This window comes from Triticum dicoccoides, chromosome 2A, assembly GCF_002162155.2.
Source record: "Triticum dicoccoides isolate Atlit2015 ecotype Zavitan chromosome 2A, WEW_v2.0, whole genome shotgun sequence".
NCBI lineage: Eukaryota > Viridiplantae > Streptophyta > Magnoliopsida > Poales > Poaceae > Triticum > Triticum dicoccoides.
The window spans coordinates 69793025-69813562 of NC_041382.1; positions in this window are offsets into that span (position 1 = coordinate 69793025).

Genomic DNA, 20538 nt, shown 5'->3' on the forward strand with positions numbered 1-20538 from the left:
TTTTCATGAGTTTACTTGTCCCATTCGAGGACACTACTTGACTCTATCTTATTCACACATGACGAGGAGTGCAATCACAAGAGAGCAACAACACCATATGCAGGGGAAGCTTGAAAGTGGAGACAAAACTTCCTTTGTAGTATCTTACTTTTCTTTATTATTGTTGAATGCTTGAGATCCATCAGTTTGCCCTCTGATTTATGTACTTGTGTGTGGTTCTTGTTCAATAGTGTTTTCCTCTTGTGTTTCTTCTCAATTTTTCCTTGGGTTCATTGTGTATTTTGTGGTCTTTTTCAAAATTCACCTATAATTTGTGAACATCGGACCATAGGTTTGGTCTTACATCACCACCCATCAATATCTTTTCCACTAAGCCACGAGGTCTCTGCTTAGCTCAATCATGTCGTAGCACAAAAAATCCTCTCGCCTGTTTGCTACTCCGTTCAACGCCCTCCATGGCTCATCCCACATGACTCCCACACAAAATCCTACTTGCACAATCTTTTCATTACCATCTGTTATGTCGACAAAATGATCCCATGCCCTGGACCATTTTTACCACGACCACTTCTCGGCGCTATACCATAATCGCGCCTCGATGAGTCATGATCTGCTCGCACTGCTTCATTCCTTCAGGCTCCAGCAAAGTAACTGCGCCAAAGAAAAGAGGAAATATTCCTGGCAAAAAAAAGAGGGAATACTAGCATGGTCTGTTGGGGATCGTAGCAGAAATTAAAAAATTTCTACGCATCACCAAGATCAATCTATGGAGTATTCTAGCAACAAGGGGAATAGGAGTACATCTACGTACCCTTGTAGATCGCGAGCGGAAGCGTTCAAGAGAACGGGGATGATGGAGTCGTACTCGCCGTGATCCAAATCATCGATGACCAAGTGCCGAACGGACAACACCTCCGCGTTCAACACACGTACGGTCGGGAAGACGTCTCCTCCTTCTTGATCCAGCAAGGGAGAAGGAGAGGTTGATGAAGATCCAGCAGCACGGCGGCGTGGTGGTGGATGCAGCAGGATCCCGACAGGGCTTTGCCAAGCGCAAGCGGGGAGGAGAGGTGTTACGGAGGGAAAGGGAGGCGCCTGGAGCAAGGATGCGGCTGCCCTCCCTCCCCCCTCTTTATATAGGGGCCTTGGGGGGGGGCGCCGACCCTAGGAGATGCAATCTCCAAGGGGGCGGCGGCCAAGGGGTGGCTTCCCCCCCAAGCCAAGTGGGGGGTGCCCCCACCCCTAGGGTTTCCCAACCCTAGGCGCAGGGGGGGGCAAGGGGGGGGCGCACCAGCCCACCAGGGGCTGGTCCCCCTCCCACTTCAGCCCATGGGGCCCTCCGGGATAGGTGGCCCCACCCGGTGGACCCCCGGAACCCTTCCGGTGGTCCCGGTACAATACCGGTAACCCCCGAAACCTTCCCGATGGCCGAAACTGGACTTCCTATATATAGATCTTTACCTACGGACCATTCCGGAACTCCTCGTGACGTCCGGGATCTCATCCGGGACTCCGAACAACTTTGTTACTGCATACTAATATCTCTACAACCCTAGCGTCACCGAACCTTAAGTGTGTAGACCCTACGGGTTCGGGAGACATGCAGACATGACCGAGACGCCTCTCCGGTCAATAACCAACAGCGGGATCTGGATACCCATGTTGGCTCCCACATGCTCCACGATGATCTCATCGGATGAACCACGATGTCGAGGATTCAATCAATCCCGTATACAATTCCCTTTGTCAATCGATACGTTACTTGCCCGAGACTCGATCGTTGGTATCCCAATACCTTGTTCAATCTTGTTACCGGCAAGTCACTTTACTCATACCGTAATGCATGATCTCATGACCAACCCCTTGGTCACATTGATCTCATTATGATGATGCATTACCGAGTGGGCCCAGAGATACCTCTCCGTCATACGGAGTGACAAATCCCAGTCTCGATTCGTGCCAACCCAACAGACACTTTCGGAGATACCCGTAGTGCACCTTTATAGTCACCTAGTTACGTTGTGACGTTTGGCACACCCAAAGCACTCCTACGGTATCCGGGAGTTGCACAATCTCATGGTCTAAGGAAATGATACTTGACATTGGAAAAGCTCTAGCAAACGAACTACACGATCTTTGTGCTATGCTTAGGTTTGGGTCTTGTCCATCACATCATTTTCCTAATTATGTGATCCCGTTATCAATGACATCCAATGTCCATAGTCAGGAAACCATGACTATCTTTTGATCAACGAGCTAGTCAACTAGAGGCTCACTAGGGATGTGTTGTGGTCCATGTATTCACACATGTATTACGATTTCCGGATAACACAATTATAGCATGAATAATAGACAATTATCATGAACAAGGAAATATAATAATCATTTTATTATTGCCTCTAGGGCATATTTCCAACAGTCTCCCACTTGCACTAGAGTCAATCATCTAGTTACATTGTGATGAATCGAACACCCATGGAATTCTGGTGTTGATCATGTTTTGCTCTAGGGAGAGGTTTAGTCAACGGATCTGCTACATTCAGGTCCGTATGTACTTTACAAATTTCTATGTCTCCATTTTGAACACTTTCACGAATGGAGTTGAAGCGACGCTTGATATGCCTGGTCTTCCTTGAAGCCTGAAGGAAATATGCCCTAGAGGCAATAATAAAGTTATTATATATTTCCTTATATCATGATAAATGTTTATTATTCATGCTAGAATTGTATTAACCGGAAACATAATACATGTGTGAATACATAGACAAACAGAGTGTCACTAGTATGCCTCTACTTGACTAGCTCGTTAATCAAAGATGGTTATGTTTCCTAACCATAGACAAAGGAGTTGTTATTTGATTAACGGGATCACATCATTAGTTGAATGATCTGATTGACATGACCCATTCCATTAGCTTAGCACCTGATCGTTTAGTATGTTGCTATTGCTTTCTTCATGACTTATACATGTTCCTATGACTATGAGATTATGCAACTCCCGTTTGCCGGAGGAACACTTTGTGTGCTACCAAACGTCACAACGTAAATGGGTGATTATAAAGGTGCTCTACAGGTGTCTCCAAAGGTAGATGTTGGGTTGGCGTATTTCGAGATTAGGATTTGCCAATCCGATTGTCGGAGAGGTATCTCTGGGCCCTCTCGGTAATACACATCACATAATCCTTGCAAGCATTGCAACTAATGAGTTAGTTGCGAGATGATGTATTACGGAACGAGTAAAGAGACTTGCCGGTAACGATATTGAACTAGGTATTGGATACCGACGATCGAATCTCGGGCAAGTAACATACCGATGACAAAGGGAACAACGTATGTTGTTATGCGGTCTGACCGATAAAGATCTTCGTAGAATATGTAGGAGCCAATATGGGCATCCAGGTCCCGCTATTGGTTATTGACCAGAGAGGTGTCTCGGTCAGGTCTACATAGTTCTCGAACCCGTAGGGTCCGCACGCTTAACGTTCGTTGACGATATAGTACTTTGTGAGTTATGTATGTTGGTGACCGAATGTTGTTCGGAGTCCGAGATGAGATCACGGACATGACGAGGAACTCCGGAATGGTCCGGAGATAAAGTTTGATATATATGATAATAGTGTTTGGTCACCGGAAGGGTTCCGGAAATCACCGGAAGGGGTTCCGGATGTTTCCCGAAATGTTTGGGTATGAGAACACTTTATTTGGGCCAAAGGGGAAAGCCCACAAAGTTTTTGGAAAGCGCAAAAGGAAGTTTTGCGGAGTCCAGGGGCCAGACGCCAGGGTCCCTGGCGTCTGGGGCCAGACGCCGGGAACCCTGGCGTCTGGCCCTGGAGTCCGAGAAGGACTCTTGCCTTTCGGGTGAAACCGACTTTGTGGAGGCTTTTACTCCAAGTTTCGACCCCAGGGCTCAAGAAATAAATAGAGGGGCAGGGCTAGCACCAAAGAGACATCAAGAAACACCAAGCCGTGTGCCGGCAACCCTGTCTCCTCTAGTTTATCCTCTGTCATAGTTTTCGTAGTGCTTAGGCGAAGCCCTGCGAAGATTGTTCTTCACCAACACCGTCACCACGCCATCGTGCTGCCGGAACTCATCTACTACTTTGCCCCTCTTGCTGGATCGAGAAGGCGAGGACGTCACCGAGCCGAACGTGTGCAGAACTCGGAGGTGTCGTGCTTTCGGTACTTGGATCGGTCGGACGTGAAGACGTACGACTACATCAACCGCGTTGATATAACGCTTCCGCGAACGGTCTACGAGGGTACATAGACAACACTCTCCCCTCTCGTTGCTATGCATCACCATGATCTTGTGTGTCCGTAGGAATTTTTTTGAAATTACTACGTTCCCCAACAGTGGCATTCGAGCCTAGGTTTTATGGTTTGATGTTATTTGCACGAGTAGAACACAAGTGAGTTGTGGGCGATATAAGTCATACTGCCTACCAGCATGTCATACTTTGGTTCGGCGGTATTGTTGGACGAGATGACCCGGACCAACATTACGCGTACGCTTACGCGAGACCGGTTCCCCCGACGTGCTTTGCACATAGGTGGCTTGCGGGCGACTGTCTCTCCAACTTTAGTTGAACCAAGTGTGGCTACGCCCGGTCCTTGCGAAGGTTAAAACGGAGTCAAATTGACAAACTATCGTTGTGGTTTTGATGCGTAGGTGAGATTGGTTCTTGCTTAAGCCCGTAGCAGCCACGTAAAACTTGCAACAACAAAGTAGAGGACGTCTAACTTGTTTTTGCAGGGCATGTTGTGATGTAATATGGTCAAGACATGATGCTAAATTTTATTGTATGAGATGATCATGTTTTGTAACCGAGTTATCGGCAACTGGCAGGAGCCATATGGTTGTCGCTTTATTGTATGCAATGCAATCGCGATGTAATGCTTTACTTTATTACTAAGCGGTAGTGATAGTCGTGGAAGCATAAGATTGGCGAGACGACAACGATGCTACGATGGAGATCAAGGTGTCGCGCTGGTGACAATGGTGATCATGACGGTGCTTCGGAGATGGAGATCACATGCACAAGATGATGATGGCCATATCATATCACTTATATTGATTGCATGTGATGTTTATCTTTTATGCATCTTATCTTGCTTTGATTGACGGTAGCATTATAACATGATCTCTCACTAAATTATCAAGAAGTGTTCTCCCTGAGTATGCACCGTTGCCAAAGTTCATCGTGCCCAGACACCACGTGATGATCGGGTGTGATAAGTTGTACGTCCATCTACAACGGATGCAAGCCAGTTTTTGCACACGCAGAATACTCAGGTTAAACTTGACGAGCCTAGCATATGCAGATATGGCCTCGGAACACGGAGACCGAAAGGTCGAGCGTGAATCATATAGTAGATATGATCAACATAATGATGTTCACCATTGAAAACTAATCCATTTCACGTGATGATCGGTTATGGTTTAGGTGATTTGGATCACGTGATCACTTAGAGGATTAGAGGGATTTCTATCTAAGTGGGAGTTCTTAAGTAATATGATTAATTGAACTTAAATTTATCATGAACTTAGTCCTGGTAGTATTTTGCAAATTATGTTGTAGATCAATAGCTCGCGTTTTTGCTTCCCTGTGTTTATTTTGATATGTTCCTAGAGAAAATTGTGTTGAAAGATGTTAGTAGCAATGATGCGGATTGGATCCGTGATCTGAGGTTTATCCTCATTGCTGCACAGAAGAATTATGTCCTTGATGCACCGCTAGGTGACAGACCTATTGCAGGAGCAGATGCAGACGTTATGAACGTTTGGCTAGCTCAATATGATGACTACTTGATAGTTTAGTGCACCATGCTTAACGGCTTAGAATCGGGACTTCAAAGATGTTTTGAACGTCATGGACCATATGAGATGTTCCAGGAGTTGAAGTTAATATTTCAAGCAAATACCCGAGTTGAGAGATATGAAGTCTCCAACAAGTTCTATAGCTAAAAGATGAAGGAGAATCGCTCAACTAGTGAGCATGTGCTCAGATTGTCTGGGTACTACAATCGCTTGAATCAAGTGGAAGTTAATCTTCCACATAAGATAGTGATTGACAGAATTCTCTAGTCACCATCACCAAGTTAGTAGAACTTCGTGATGAACTATAATATGCAAGGGATAACGGAAACAACTCCCAAGGTCTTCGTGATGCTGAAATTGACGAAGGTAGAAATCAAGAAAAACATCAAGTGTTGATGGTTAACAAGACCACTAGTTTCAAGAAAAGGGCAAAGGAAAAAAGGGGAACTTCAAGAAGAACAGCAAGCAAGTTGCTGCTCAAGTGAAGAAGCCCAAGTCTGGTCCTAAGCCTGAGACTAAGTGCTTCTACTGCAAAGGGACTGGTCACTGGAAGCGGAACTACCCCAAGTGATTGGCGGATAAAAAGGATGGCAAAGTGAACATAAGTATATTTGATATACATATTATTGATGTGTACTTTACTAGTGTTTATAGCAACCCCTCAGTATTTGATGCTAGTTCAGTTGCTAAGAGTAGTAACTCGAAACGGGAGTTGCAGAATGAATAGAGACTAGTTAAGGGTGAAGTGACGATGTGTGTTGGAAGTGGTTCCAAGATTGATATGATCATCATCGCACACTCCCTATACTTTCGGGATTAGTGTTGAAACTAAATAAGTGTTATTTGGTATTTGCGTTGAGCATGAATATGATTTGATCATGTTTATTGTAATACGGTTATTCATTTAAGTAAAAGAATAAATTGTTGTTCTGTTTACATGAATAAAACCTTATATGGTTACACACACAATGAAAATAGTTCATTGGATCTCGATCTTAGTGATACACATATTCATAATATTGAAACCAAAAGATGTAAAGTTAATAATGATAGTGCAACTTATTTGTGGCACTGCCGTTTAGGTCATATTGGTGTAAAGCGCATGAAGAAACTCCATGCTGATGGAATTTTGGAATCACTTGATTATGAATCACTTGATGCTTGCGAACCATGCCTTATGGGCAAGATGACTAAAACGCCGTTCTCCGGAACAATGAAGCAAGCAACAGATTTGTTGGAAATCATACGTACTGATGTATGTGGTCCGATGAATATTAAGGCTTACAGCAGGTATCATTATTTTCTGACCTTCACAAGATGATTTGAGCAGATATGGGGATATCTACTTGATGAAACATAAGTCTGAAACATTTGAACAGTTCAAAGAATTTTAGAGTGAAGTGGAAAATCATCGTGACAAGAAAATAAAAGTTTCTACGATATGATCGCAGAGGTAAAATATTTGAGTTACGAGTTTGGTCTTCAGTTAAAACAATGTGAAATAGTTTCACTACTCACGCCACCTGAAACACCACAGCATAATGGTATGTCCGAACGTCATAACCGTACTTTATTGGATATAGTGCAATCTATGATGTATCTTACCGATCTACCACTATCGTTTTGGGGTTATGCATTAGAGACAGCTGCATTCACGTTAAATAGGGCACCATCAAAATCCGTTGAGACGACGCCTTATGAACTGTGGTTTGGCAAGAAACCAAAGTTGTCGTTTCTTAAAGTTTGGGGTTGTGATGCTTATGTGAAAAAAAATTCATCCAGATAAGCTCAAACCCAAATCGGAAAAGTGCGTCTTCATAGGATACCCTAAAGAAAATGTTGGGTACACCTTCTATCACAGATCCGAAGGCAAAATATTCGTTGCTGAGAATGGATCCTTTCCAGAGAAGGAGTTTCTCTTGAAACAAGTGAGTAGGAGGAAAGTAGAAAACTTGATAAGGTAATTGTACCTTCTCCCTTATTAGAAAGTAGTTCATCACAAAAATCTGTTCTTGTGACTACTACACCAATTAGTGAGGAAGTTAATGATGATGATCATGTAACTTCAGATCAAGTTACTACCGAATCTCGTAGGTAAACTAGAGTGAGATCCGCATCAGAGTGGTACGGCAATCCTGTTCTTGAGGTCATGTTACTTGACCATGACGAACCTACGAACTATGAGGAAGCGATGATGAGCCCAGATTCCGCGAAATGATTTGAGGCCATGAAATCTGAGATATGATCCATGTATGAGAACAAAGTTTGGACTTTGGTTGACTTGCCCGATGATCGGCAAGCAATTGAGAATAAATGGATCTTCAAGAGAAAGACGGACGCTGATAGTAGTGTTACTATCTACAAAGCTAGAATTGTCGCAAAAGGTTTTTTGACAAGTTCAAGGTGTTGACTACGATGAGAGCTTCTCACTCGTATCTATGCTTGAGTCTGTTCGAATCATGTTAGTAATTGCCGTGTTTTATGAAATCTGGCAAATGGATAAACAAAACTGCATTCCTGAATGGATTTCTGGAAGAAGAGTTGTATATGATGCAACCGGAAGGTTTTGTCGATCCAAAGGGAGCTAACAAAGTGTGCAAGCTCCAGCGATCCATTTATGGACTGGTGCAAACCTCTCGGAGTTGGAATAAACGCTTTGATAGTGTGATCAAAGCATTTGGGTTTATACAGACTTTTGGAGAAGCCTGTATTTACAAGAAAGTGAGTGGGAGCTCTGTAGCATTTCTGATATTATATGTGGATGACATATTACTGATTGGAAATGATATAGAATTTCTGGATAGCATAAAGGGATATTTGAATAAGAGTTTTTCAATGAAAGACCTCGGTGAAGCTGCTTACATATTAGGCATAAAGATCTATAGAGATAGATCAAGACGCTTAATTGGACTTTCACAAAGCACATACCTTGACAAGATTTTGAAGAAGTTCAAAATGGATCAAGCAAAGAAAGGGTTCTTGCCTGTGTTACAAGGTGTGAAATTGAGTAGGACTCAATGCCCGACCACTGCAGAAGATAGAGAGAGAATGAAAGTCATTCCCTATGCCTTGGCCATAGGTTCTATAAAGTATGTCATGCTGTATACCAGATCTATTGTATACCCTGCACTGATTTGGCAAGGGAGTACAATAGTGATCTAGGAGTAGATCACTGGACAGCGGTCAGAATTATCCTTAGTGAAATAAGGATATGTTTCTCGATTATGGACGTGACAAAAGGTTCGTCGTAAAAGGTTACGTCGATGCAAGTTTTGACACAGATCTGGATGACTCTAAGACTCGATCTAGATACATATTGAAAGTGGGAGCAATTAGCTAGAGTAGCTCCGTGCAGAGTATTGTAGACATAGAATTCGCAAAAATACTTACAGATCTGTATGTGACAGACCCGTTGACTAAAATTATCTCACAAGCAAAACATGATCACACCTTAGTACTCTTTGGGTGTTAATCACATAGCGATGTGAACTAGATTACTGACTCTAGTAAACCCTTTGGGTGTTAATCACATATCGATGTGAACTATGGGTGTTAATCACATGGTGATGTAAACTATTGCTGTTAAATCACATGGCGATGTGAACTAGATTATTGACTCTAGTGCAAGTGGGAGACTGAAGGAAATATGCCCTAGAGGCAATAATAAAGTTATTATTTATTTCCTTATATCATGATAAATGTTTATTATTCATGCTAGAATTGTATTAACCGGAAACATAATACATGTATGAATACATAGACAAACAGAGTGTCACTAGTATGCCTCTACTTGACTAGCTCGTTAATCAAAGATGGTCATGTTTCCTAACCATAGACAAAGAAGTTGTTATTTGATTAACGGGATCACATCATTAGTTGAATGATCTGATTGACATGACCCATTCCATTAGCTTAGCACCCGATCGTTTAGTATGTTGCTATTGCTTTCTTCATGACTTATACATGTTCCTATGACTATGAGATTATGCAACTCCCGTTGCCGGAGGAACACTTTGTGTGCTACCAAACGTCACAACGTAAATGGGTGATTATAAAGGTGCTCTACAGGTGTCTCCAAAGGTAGATGTTGGGTTGGCGTATTTCGAGATTAGGATTTGTCACTCCGATTGTCGGAGAGGTATCTCTGGGCCCTCTCGGTAATACACATCACATAAGCCTTGCAAGCATTGCAACTAATGAGTTAGTTGCAAGATGATGTATTACGGAACGAGTAAAGAGACTTGCCGGTAACAAGATTGAACTAGGTATTGGATACCGACGATCGAATCTCGGGCAAGTAACATACCGATGACAAAGGGAACAACGTATGTTGTTATGCGGTCTGACCGATAAAGATCTTCGTAGAATATGTAGGAGCCAATATGGGCATCCAGGTCCCGCTATTGGTTATTGACCAGAGAGGTGTCTCGATCATGTCTACATAGTTCTCGAACCCGTAGGGTCCGCACGCTTAACGTTCGTTGACGATATAGTACTTTGTGAGTTATGTATGTTGGTGACCGAATGTTGTTCGGAGTCCGAGATGAGATCACGGACATGACGAGGAACTCCGGAATGGTCCGGAGATAAAGTTTGATATATATATGATAATAGTGTTTGGTCATCGGAAGGGTTCCGGAAATCACCGGAAGGGGTTCCGGATGTTTCCCGAAATGTTTGGGTACGAGAACACTTTATTTGGGCCAAAGGGGAAAGCCCACAAGGTTTTTGGAAAGCGCAAAAGGAAGTTTTGCGGAATCCAGGGGCCAGACGCCAGGGTCCCTGGCATCTGGGGCCAGACGCCGGGAACCCTAGCGTCTGGCCCTGGAGTCCGAGAAGGACTCTTGCCTTTCGGGTGAAACCGACTTTGTGGAGGCTTTTACTCCAAGTTTCGACCCCAGGGCTCAAGAAATAAATAGAGGGGCAGGGCTAGCACCAAAGAGACATCAAGAAACACCAAGCCGTGTGCCGGCAACCCTGTCTCCTCTAGTTTATCCTCTGTCATAGTTTTCGTAGTGCTTAGGCGAAGCCCTGCGGAGATTGTTCTTCACCAACACCGTCACCACGCCGTTGTGCTGCCGGAACTCATCTACTACTTCGCCCCTCTTGCTGGATCGAGAAGGCGAGGACGTCACCGAGACGAACGTGTGCAGAACTCGGAGGTGCCGTGCTTTCGGTACTTGGATCGGTCGGACGTGAAGACGTACGACTACATCAACCGCGTTGATATAACGCTTCCGCGAACGGTCTACGAGGGTACGTAGACAACACTCTCCCCTCTCGTTGCTATGCATCACCATGATCTTGTGTGTGCGTAGGAATTTTTTTGAAATTACTACGTTCCCCAACAAAGCCTGGGCTCCTTGGCAAGGGCAATAGCTCCAGTGTTGTCACAGAAGAGAGTCATCGGCCCCGACGCATTGGGTATGACTCCTAGGTCGGTAATGAACTCCTTCACCCAGACTGCTTCTTGTGCTGCCTCCGAGGCTGCCATGTACTCTGGTTCACATGTAGATCCCGCCACGACGCTTTGCTTGCAACTGCACCAGTTTACTGCCCCACCATTCAAAATATACATGTATCCGGTTTGTGACTTAGAGTCATCCAGATCCGTGTCGAAGCTAGCGTCGACGTAACCCTTTACGACGAGCTCTTCGTCACCTCCATAAACGAGAAACATATCCTTAGTCCTCTTCAGGTACTTCAGGATGTTTTTGACCGCTGTCTAGTGTTCCTTGCCGGGATTACTTTGGTACCTACCTACCAAACTTACGGCAAGGTTTACATCAGGTCTGGTGCACAGCATGGCATACATAATAGACCCTATGGCTGAGGCATAGGGGATGACGCTCATCTCTTCTATATCTTCTGTCGTGGTCGGGCATTGAGCCGTGCTCAATCGCACACTTTGCAATACAGGCAAGAACCCCTTCTTGGACTGATCCATATTGAACTTCTTCAATATCTTGTCAAGGTACGTACTTTGTGAAAGACCAATGAGGCGTCTCGATCTATCTCTATAGATCTTGATGCCTAATATATAAGCAACTTCTCCAAGGTCCTTCATTGAAAAACACTTGTTCAAGTAGGCCTTTATGCTTTCCAAGAATTCTATATAATTTCCCATCAATAGTATGTCATCCACATATAATATGAGAAATGCTACAGAGCTCCCACTCACTTTCTTGTAAATGCAGGCTTCTCCATAAGTCTGCATAAACCCAAACGCTTTGATCATCTCATCAAAGCGAATGTTCCAACTCCGAGATGCTTGCACCAGCCCATAGATTGAGCGTTGGAGCTTGCACACCTTGTTAGCATTCTTAGGATCGACAAAACCTTCCGGCTGCATCATATACGATTCTTCCTTAAGAAATCCGTTAAGGAATGCCGTTTTGACGTCCATTTGCCATATCTCATAATCATAGAATGCGGCAATTGCTAACATGATTCGGACGGACTTCAGCTTCGCTACGGGTGAGAAAGTCTCATCGTAGTCAACCCCTTGAACTTGTCGATAACCCTTAGCGACAAGTCGAGCCTTATAGATGGTCACATTACCATCCGCGTCTGTCTTCTTCTTAAAGATCCATTTATTTTCTATGGCTCGCCGATCATCGGACAAGTCAGTCAAAGTCCATACTTCATTTTCATACATGGATTCTATCTTGGATTTCATGGCTTCTAGCCATTTGTCGGAATCTGGGCCCGCCATCGCTTCTTCATAGTTCGAAGGTTCACCATTGTCTAACAACATGATTTCCAGGATAGGGTTGCCGTACCACTCTGGTGCGGAACGTGTCCTTGTGGACCTACGAAGTTCAGTAGGAGCTTGATCCGGAGTATCTTGATCATCATCATTAACCTCCTCTCTAATCGGTGCAGGCACCACAGGAACATTTTCCTGAGCTGCGCTACTCTCCGTTTCAAGAGGCAGTACTTCATCAAGCTCTACTTTCCTCCCACTTACTTCTTTCGAGAGAAACTCTTTCTCTAGAAAGGATCCATTCTTGGCAACAAAGATCTTGCCTTCGGATCTGAGGTAGAAGGTATACCCAATGGTTTCCTTAGGGTATCCTATGAAGACGCATTTCTCCAACTTGGGTTCGAGCTTTTTAGGTTGAAGTTTCTTGACATAAGCATCGCATCCCCAAACTTTTAGAAACGACAGCTTAGGTTTCTTCCCAAACCATAATTCATACGGTGTCGTCTCAACGGATTTCGACGGAGCCCTATTTAAAGTGAATGCGGCAGTCTCTAAAGCATAGCCCCAAAATGAGAGCAGTAGATCGGTAAGAGACATCATAGATCGCACCATATCCAATAGAGTGCGCTTACGACGTTCGAACACACCGTTACGCTGAGGTGTTCCAGGCGGCGTGAGTTGTGAAACGATTCCACATTTCCTTAAGTGTGTGCCAAATTCGTGACTTAAATATTCTCCCCCACGATCTGATCGTAAGAACTTTATTTTTCTGTCATGTTGATTCTCAACCTCACTCTGAAATTCCTTGAACTTTTCAAAGGTCTCAGACTTGTGTTTCATTAAGTAGACATACCCATATCTACTCAAGTCATCAGTGGGAGTGAGAACATAACGATAGCCACCGCGAGCCTCAACACTCATTGGACCGCACACATCAGTATGTATAATTTCCAATAAGTTGGTTGCTCGAGCCATTGTTCCAGAGAACGGAGTCTTGGTCATTTTACCCATGAGGCATGGTTCGCACGTGTCAAATGATTCGTAATCAAGAGACTCTAAAAGTCCATCTGCATGGAGCTTCTTCATGCGTTTGACACCTATGTGACCAAGGCGGCAGTGCCACAAGTATGTGGGACTATCATTATCAACCTTACATCTTTTGGTATTCACACTATGAACATGTGTAACATTACGCTCGAGATTCATTCAGAATAAACCATTCACCAGCGGGGCATGACCATAAAACATATCTCTCATATAAATAGAACAACCATTATTCTCGGATTTAAATGAGTAGCCATCTCGAATTAAACGAGATTCTGATACAATGTTCATGCTCAAAGCTGGAACTAAATAACAATTATTGAGGTTTAAAACTAATCCCGTAGGTAAATGTAGAGGTAGCGTGCCGACGGCGATCACATCGACCTTGGAACCATTCCCGACGCGCAACGTCACCTCGTCCTTCGCCAGTCTCCGCTTATTCTGCACCTCCTGCTTTGAGTTACAAATATGAGCAACTGCACCGGTATCAAATACCCAGGAGCTACTACGAGTGCTGGTAAGGTACACATCAATAACATGTATATCACATATACCTTTGGTGTTGCCGGCCTTCTTGTCCGCTAAGTACTTGGGGCAGTTCCGCTTCCAGTGACCACTTCCCTTGCAATAAAAGCACTCAGTCTCAGGCTTGGGTCCATTCTTTGGCTTCTTCCCGGCAACTGGCTTACCGGGCACGGCAACTCCCTTGTCGTCCTTCTTGAAGTTCTTCTTACCCTTGCCTTTCTTGAACTTAGTGGTTTTATTCACCATCAACACTTGATGTTCCTTTTTGATCTCCACCTCCGCTGATTTCAGCATTGAATATACCTCGAGAATGGTCTTTTCCATCCCCTGCATATTGAAGTTCATCACAAAGCTCTTGTAGCTTGGTGGAAGTGACTGAAGGATTCTGTCAATGACCGCGTCATCCGGGAGATTAACTCCCAGCTGAGTCAAGCGGTTGTGCAACCCAAACATCTTGAGTATGTGTTCACTGACAGAGCTATTTTCCTCCATCTTACAACTAAAGAACTTGTCAGAGACTTCATATCTCTCGACCCGGGCATGAGCTTGGAAAACCATTTTCAGCTCCTCGAACATCTCATATGCTCCGTGTTGCTCAAAACGCTTTTGGAGCCCCGGTTCTAAGCTGTAAAGCATGCCGCACTGAACGAGGAAGTAATCATCAGCACGTGACTGATAAGCATTCATAACGTCTTGGTTTGCTGGGAATGGCGCTTCACCTAGCGGTGCTTCTAGGACATAATCTTTCTTGGCAGCTATGAGGATGATACTCAGGTTCCGGACCCAGTCCGTATAGTTGCTGCCATCATCTTTCAGCTTGGTTTTCTCTAGGAACGCGTTGAAGTTGAGGGCAACATTAGCATGGGCCATTTGATCTACAAGACATATTGTAAAGATTTTAGACTAAGTTCATGATAATTAAGTTCATCTAATCAAATTATTCAATGAACTCCCACTCAGACAGACATCCCTCTAGTCATCTAAGGGAAACATGATCCGAGTCAACTAGGCCGTGTCCGATCATCACGTGAGACGGACTAGTCATCATCGGTGAACATCTCCATGTTGATCGTATCTTCTATATGATTCATGCTCGACCTTTTGGTCCTCCGTGTTCCGAGGCCATGTCTGTACATGCTAGGCTCGTCAAGTCAACCTAAGTGTATTGCGTGTGTAAATCTGGCTTACACCCGTTGTATTCGAACATTAGAATCTATCACACCCGATCATCATGTGGTACTTCGAAACAACGAACCTTCGCAACGGTGCACAGTTAGGGGGAACACTTTCTTGAAATTAATTCGAGGGATCATCTTATTTAAGCTACCGTCGTTCTAAGCAATTAAGATGTAAAACATGATAAACATCACATGCAATCAAATAGTGACATGATATGGCCAATATCATTTCGCTCCTTTTAATCTCCATCTTTGGGGCGCCATGATCATCGTCGTCACCGGCATGACACCATGATCTCCATCATCGTGTCTTCATGAAGTTGTCACGTCAACTATTACTTCTACTACTAAGGCTAACGCTTTAGCAATAAAGTAAAGTAATTACATGACGTTTATGTTGACGCGCAGGTCATAAATAAATTAAGACAACTCCTATGGCTCCTGTCAGTTGTCATACTCATCGACATGCAAGTCGTGATCCCTATTACAAGAACATGATCATCTCATACATCACATATATCATTTATCACAACTTTTGGCCATATCACATCACAAAGCACTTGCTGCAAAAACAAGTTAGACGTCCTCTAATTGTTGTTGCAAGTTTTTACGTGGCTGCTATAGGTTTCTAGCAAGAACGTTTCTTACCTACGCCAAAACCACAACGTGAATTGCCAATTTCTATTTACCCTTCATAAGGACCCAGTTCATCGAATCCGATCCGACTAAAGTGGGAGAGATAGACACCCGCTAGCCACCTTATGCAACTAGTGCATGTCAGTTGGTGGAACCGCTCTCACGTAAGCGTACGTGTAAGGTTGGTCCGGACCGCTTCATCCCACAATGTCGCCGAATCAAGATAAGACTAGTAATGGCAAGATAATTGACAATATCGACGCCCACAACTACTTTGTGTTCTACTCGTGCATAGAAACTACGCATAGACCTAGCTCATGATGCCACTGTTGGGGATCATAGCAGAAATTAAAAAAATTCTACGCATCACCAAGATCCATCTATGGAGTATTCTAGCAACGAGGGGAATAGGAGTACATCTACATACCTTGTAGATCGCGAGCGGAAGCGTTCAAGAGAATGGGGATGATGGAGTCGTACTCGCCGTGATCCAAATCACCGATGACCAAGTGTCGAATGGACAGCACCTCCGCGTTCAACACACGTACGGTCGGGAAGACGTCTCCTCCTTGATCCAACAAGGGAGAAGGAGAGGTTGATGAAGATCCAGCAGCACGATGGCGTGGTGGTGGATGCAGCAGGATCTCGGCAGGGCTTTTTCCAAGCGCAAGCGGGGAGGAGAGGTGTTACGAAGGGAGAGGGAGGCGCCTGGAGCAAGGGTGTGGCTGCCCTCCCTCCTCCCTCTTTATATAGGGGCCTTGGGGGGCGCCGGCCCTAGGAGATGCAATCTCCAAGGGGGGCGGCGGCCAAGGGGTGACTTCCCCCCCAAGCCAAGTGGGGGGTGAAGGAAATATGCCCTAGAGGCAATAATAAGGTTATTATTTATTTCCTTATATCATGATAAATGTTTATTATTCATGCTAGAATTGTATTAACCGGAAACATAATACATGTGTGAATACATAGACAAACAGAGTGTCACTAGTATGCCTCTACTTGACTAGCTCGTTAATCAAAGATGGTTATGTTTCCTAACCATAGACAAAGGAGTTGTTATTTGATTAACGGGATCACATCATTAGTTGAATGATCTGATTGACATGACCCATTCCATTAGCTTAGCACCCGATCGTTTAGTATGTTGCTATTGCTTTCTTCATGACTTATACATGTTCCTATGACTATGAGATTATGCAACTCCCGTTTGCCGGAGGAACACTTTGTGTGCTACCAAACGTCACAACATAAATGGGTGATTATAAAGGTGCTCTACAGGTGTCTCCAAAGGTAGATGTTGGGTTGGCGTATTTCGAGATTAGGATTTGTCACTCCGATTGTCGGAGAGGTATCTCTGGGCCCTCTCGGTAATACACATCACATAAGCCTTGCAAGCATTACAACTAATATGTTAGTTGTGAGATGATGTATTACGGAACGAGTAAAGAGACTAGCCGGTAACGAGATTGAACTAGGTATTGGATACCGACGATCGAATCTCGGGCAAGTAACATACCGATGACAAAGGGAACAACGTATGTTGTTATGCGGTCTGACCGATAAAGATCTTCGTAGAATATGTAGGAGCCAATATGGGCATCCAGGTCCCGCTGTTGGTTATTGACCGGAGATTTGTCTCAGTCATGTCTACATTGTTCTCGAACCGTAGGGTTCGCACGCTTAACGTTACAATGACAGTTATTATGAGTTTATGCATTTTGATGTACTGAAGTTAGTTCGGAGTCCCGGATATGATCACGGACATGACGAGGAGTCTCGAAATGATCGAGACATAAAGATTGATATATTGGATGGCTATATTCGGACACCGGAATTGTTCCGGGTGATTTCGGAGAAAACCGGAGTGCCGGAGGGGTTACCGGAACCCCCCGGGGAAGTAATGGGCCTTATTGGGCCTGAGGGGAGAGAGAGGGCAGCAGCCCTAGAGGTGGCGCCCCCCCTCATGGGGAGTCCGAATTGGACTAGGAGGTGGGGCGCGGCACCCGTTTCCCTCTCCCTCTCCCTCTCTTTCCTTCCCAAGTCTCCTAGTTGGACTAGGAAAGGGGAGTCCTACTCCTACTAGGAGGAGGACTCCCCCTCCCCTTGGCGCGCCCCATAGGGCCGGCCGGCCTCCCCTTGCTCCTTTATATACGGGGGCAGGGGGGCACCCTAGGACACACAAGTTGATCCACGTGATCGTTCCTTAGCCGTGTGCGGTGCCCCCTGCCACCATATTCCACCTCGATCATATCGTTGTAGTGCTTAGGTGATGCCCAACGTCGGTAGAACATCATCATCGTCATCACGCCGTCGTGCTGACGGAACTCATCCCCGAAGCTTTGCTGGATCGGAGCCCAGGGAGCGTCATCGAGCTGTACGTGTGCTAAGAACTCGGAGGTGCCGGAGTAACGGTGCTTGGATCGGTCGGATCGGGAAGACGTATGACTACTTCCTCTACGTTGTGTTAACGCTTCCGTTGCGATCTACAAGGGTACGTAGATCATACTCTCCCCTCTCGTTGCTATGCATCACCATGATCTTGCGTGTGCGTAGGAAAATTTTGAAATTACTACGTTCCCCAACAGTGGCATCCGAGCCTAGGTTTTATGGTTTGATATTATTTGCACGAGTAGAACACAAGTGAGTTGTGGGCGATACAAGTCATACTGCCTACCAGCATGTCATACTTTGGTTCGGCGGTATTGTTGGACGAGGCGACCCGGACCGACATTACGCGTACGCTTACGCGAGACCGGTTCTCCCGACGTGCTTTGCACATAGGTGGCTTGCGGGCGACAGTCTCTCCAGCTTTAGTTGAACCGAGTGTGGCTACGCCCGGTCCTTGCGAAGGTTAAAACGGCATCAACTTGACAGACTATCGTTGTGGTTTTGATGCGTAGGTGAGATTGGTTCTTGCTTAAGCCCGTAGCAGCCACGTAAAACTTGCAACAAACAAAGTAGAGGACGTCTAACTTGTTTTTGCAGGGCATGTTGTGGTGTGATATGGTCAAGACATGATGCTAAATTTTATTGTATGAGATGATCATGTTTTGTAACCGAGTTATCGGCAACTGGCAGGAGCCATATGGTTGTCGCTTTATTGTATGCAATGCAATCGCCCTGTAATGCTTTACTTTATCACTAAGCGGTAGCGATAGTCGTAGTAGCATAAGATTGGCAAGACGACAACGATGCTACGATGGAGATCAAGGTGTCGCGCCGGTGACGATGGTGATCACAACGGTGCTTCGAAGATGGAGATCACAAGCACAAGATGATGATGGCCATATCATATCACTTATATTGATTGCATGTGATGTTTATCTTTTATGCATCTTATCTTGCTTTGATTGACGGTAGCATTATAAGATGATCTCTCACTAAATTATCAAGAAGTGTTCTCCCTGAGTATGCACCGTTGCCAAAGTTCGTCGTGCCCAGACACCACGTGATGATCGGGTGTGATAAGCTCTACGTCCATCTACAACGGGTGCAAGCCAGTTTTGCACACGCAAAATACTCGGGTTATACTTGACGAGCCTAGCATATGCAGATATGGCCTCGGAACACGGAGACCGAAAGGTCGAGCGTGAATCATATAGTAGATATGATCAACATAATGATGTTCACCATTGAAGACTAATCCATTTCACGTGATGATCGGTTATGGTTTAGTTGATTTGGATCACGTGATCACTTAGAAGATTAGAGGGATGTCTATCTAAGTGGGAGTTCTTAAGTAATATGATTAATTGAACTTAAATTTATCATGAACTTAGTCCCTGATAGTATCTTGCTTGTTTATGTTGATTGTAGATAGATGGCCCGTGCTGTTGTTCCGTTGAATTTTAATGCGTTCCTTGAGAAAGCAAAGTTGAAAGATGATGGTAGCAATTACACGGACTGGGTCCGTAACTTGAGGATTATCCTCATTGTTGCACAGAAGAATTACGTCCTGGAAGCACCGCTGGGTGCCAGGCCTGCTGCTGGAGCAACACCAGATGTTATGAACGTCTAGCAGAGCAAAGCTGATGACTACTCGATAGTTCAGTGTGCCATGCTTTACGGCTTAGAATCGGGACTTCAACGACGTTTTGAACGTCATGGAGCATATGAGATGTTGCAGGAGTTGAAGTTAATATTTCAAGCAAATGCCCGGATTGAGAGATATGAAGTCTCCAATAAGTTATATAGTTACAAGATGGAGGAGAACAGTTCTGTCAGTGAGCATATACTCAAAATGTCTGGGTATAATAATCACTTGATTCAATTGGGAGTTAATCTTCCAGATGATTGCGTCATTGACAGAATTCTCCAATCACTGCCACCAAGCTACAAGAGCTTCGTGATGAACTATAATATGCAAGGGATGAATAAGACTATTCCGGAGCTCTTCGCAATGCTGAAAGCCGCGGAGGTAGAAATCAAAAAGGAGCATCAAGTGTTGATGGTCAACAAGACCACTAGTTTCAAGAAAAAGGGCAAAGGGAAGAAGAAGGGGAACTTCAATAAGAACAGCAAGCAAGTTGCTGCTCAAGAGAAGAAACCCAAGTCTGGACCTAAGCCTGAAACTGAGTGCTTCTACTGCAAGCAGACTGGTCACTGGAAGCGGAACTGCCCCAAGTATTTGGCGG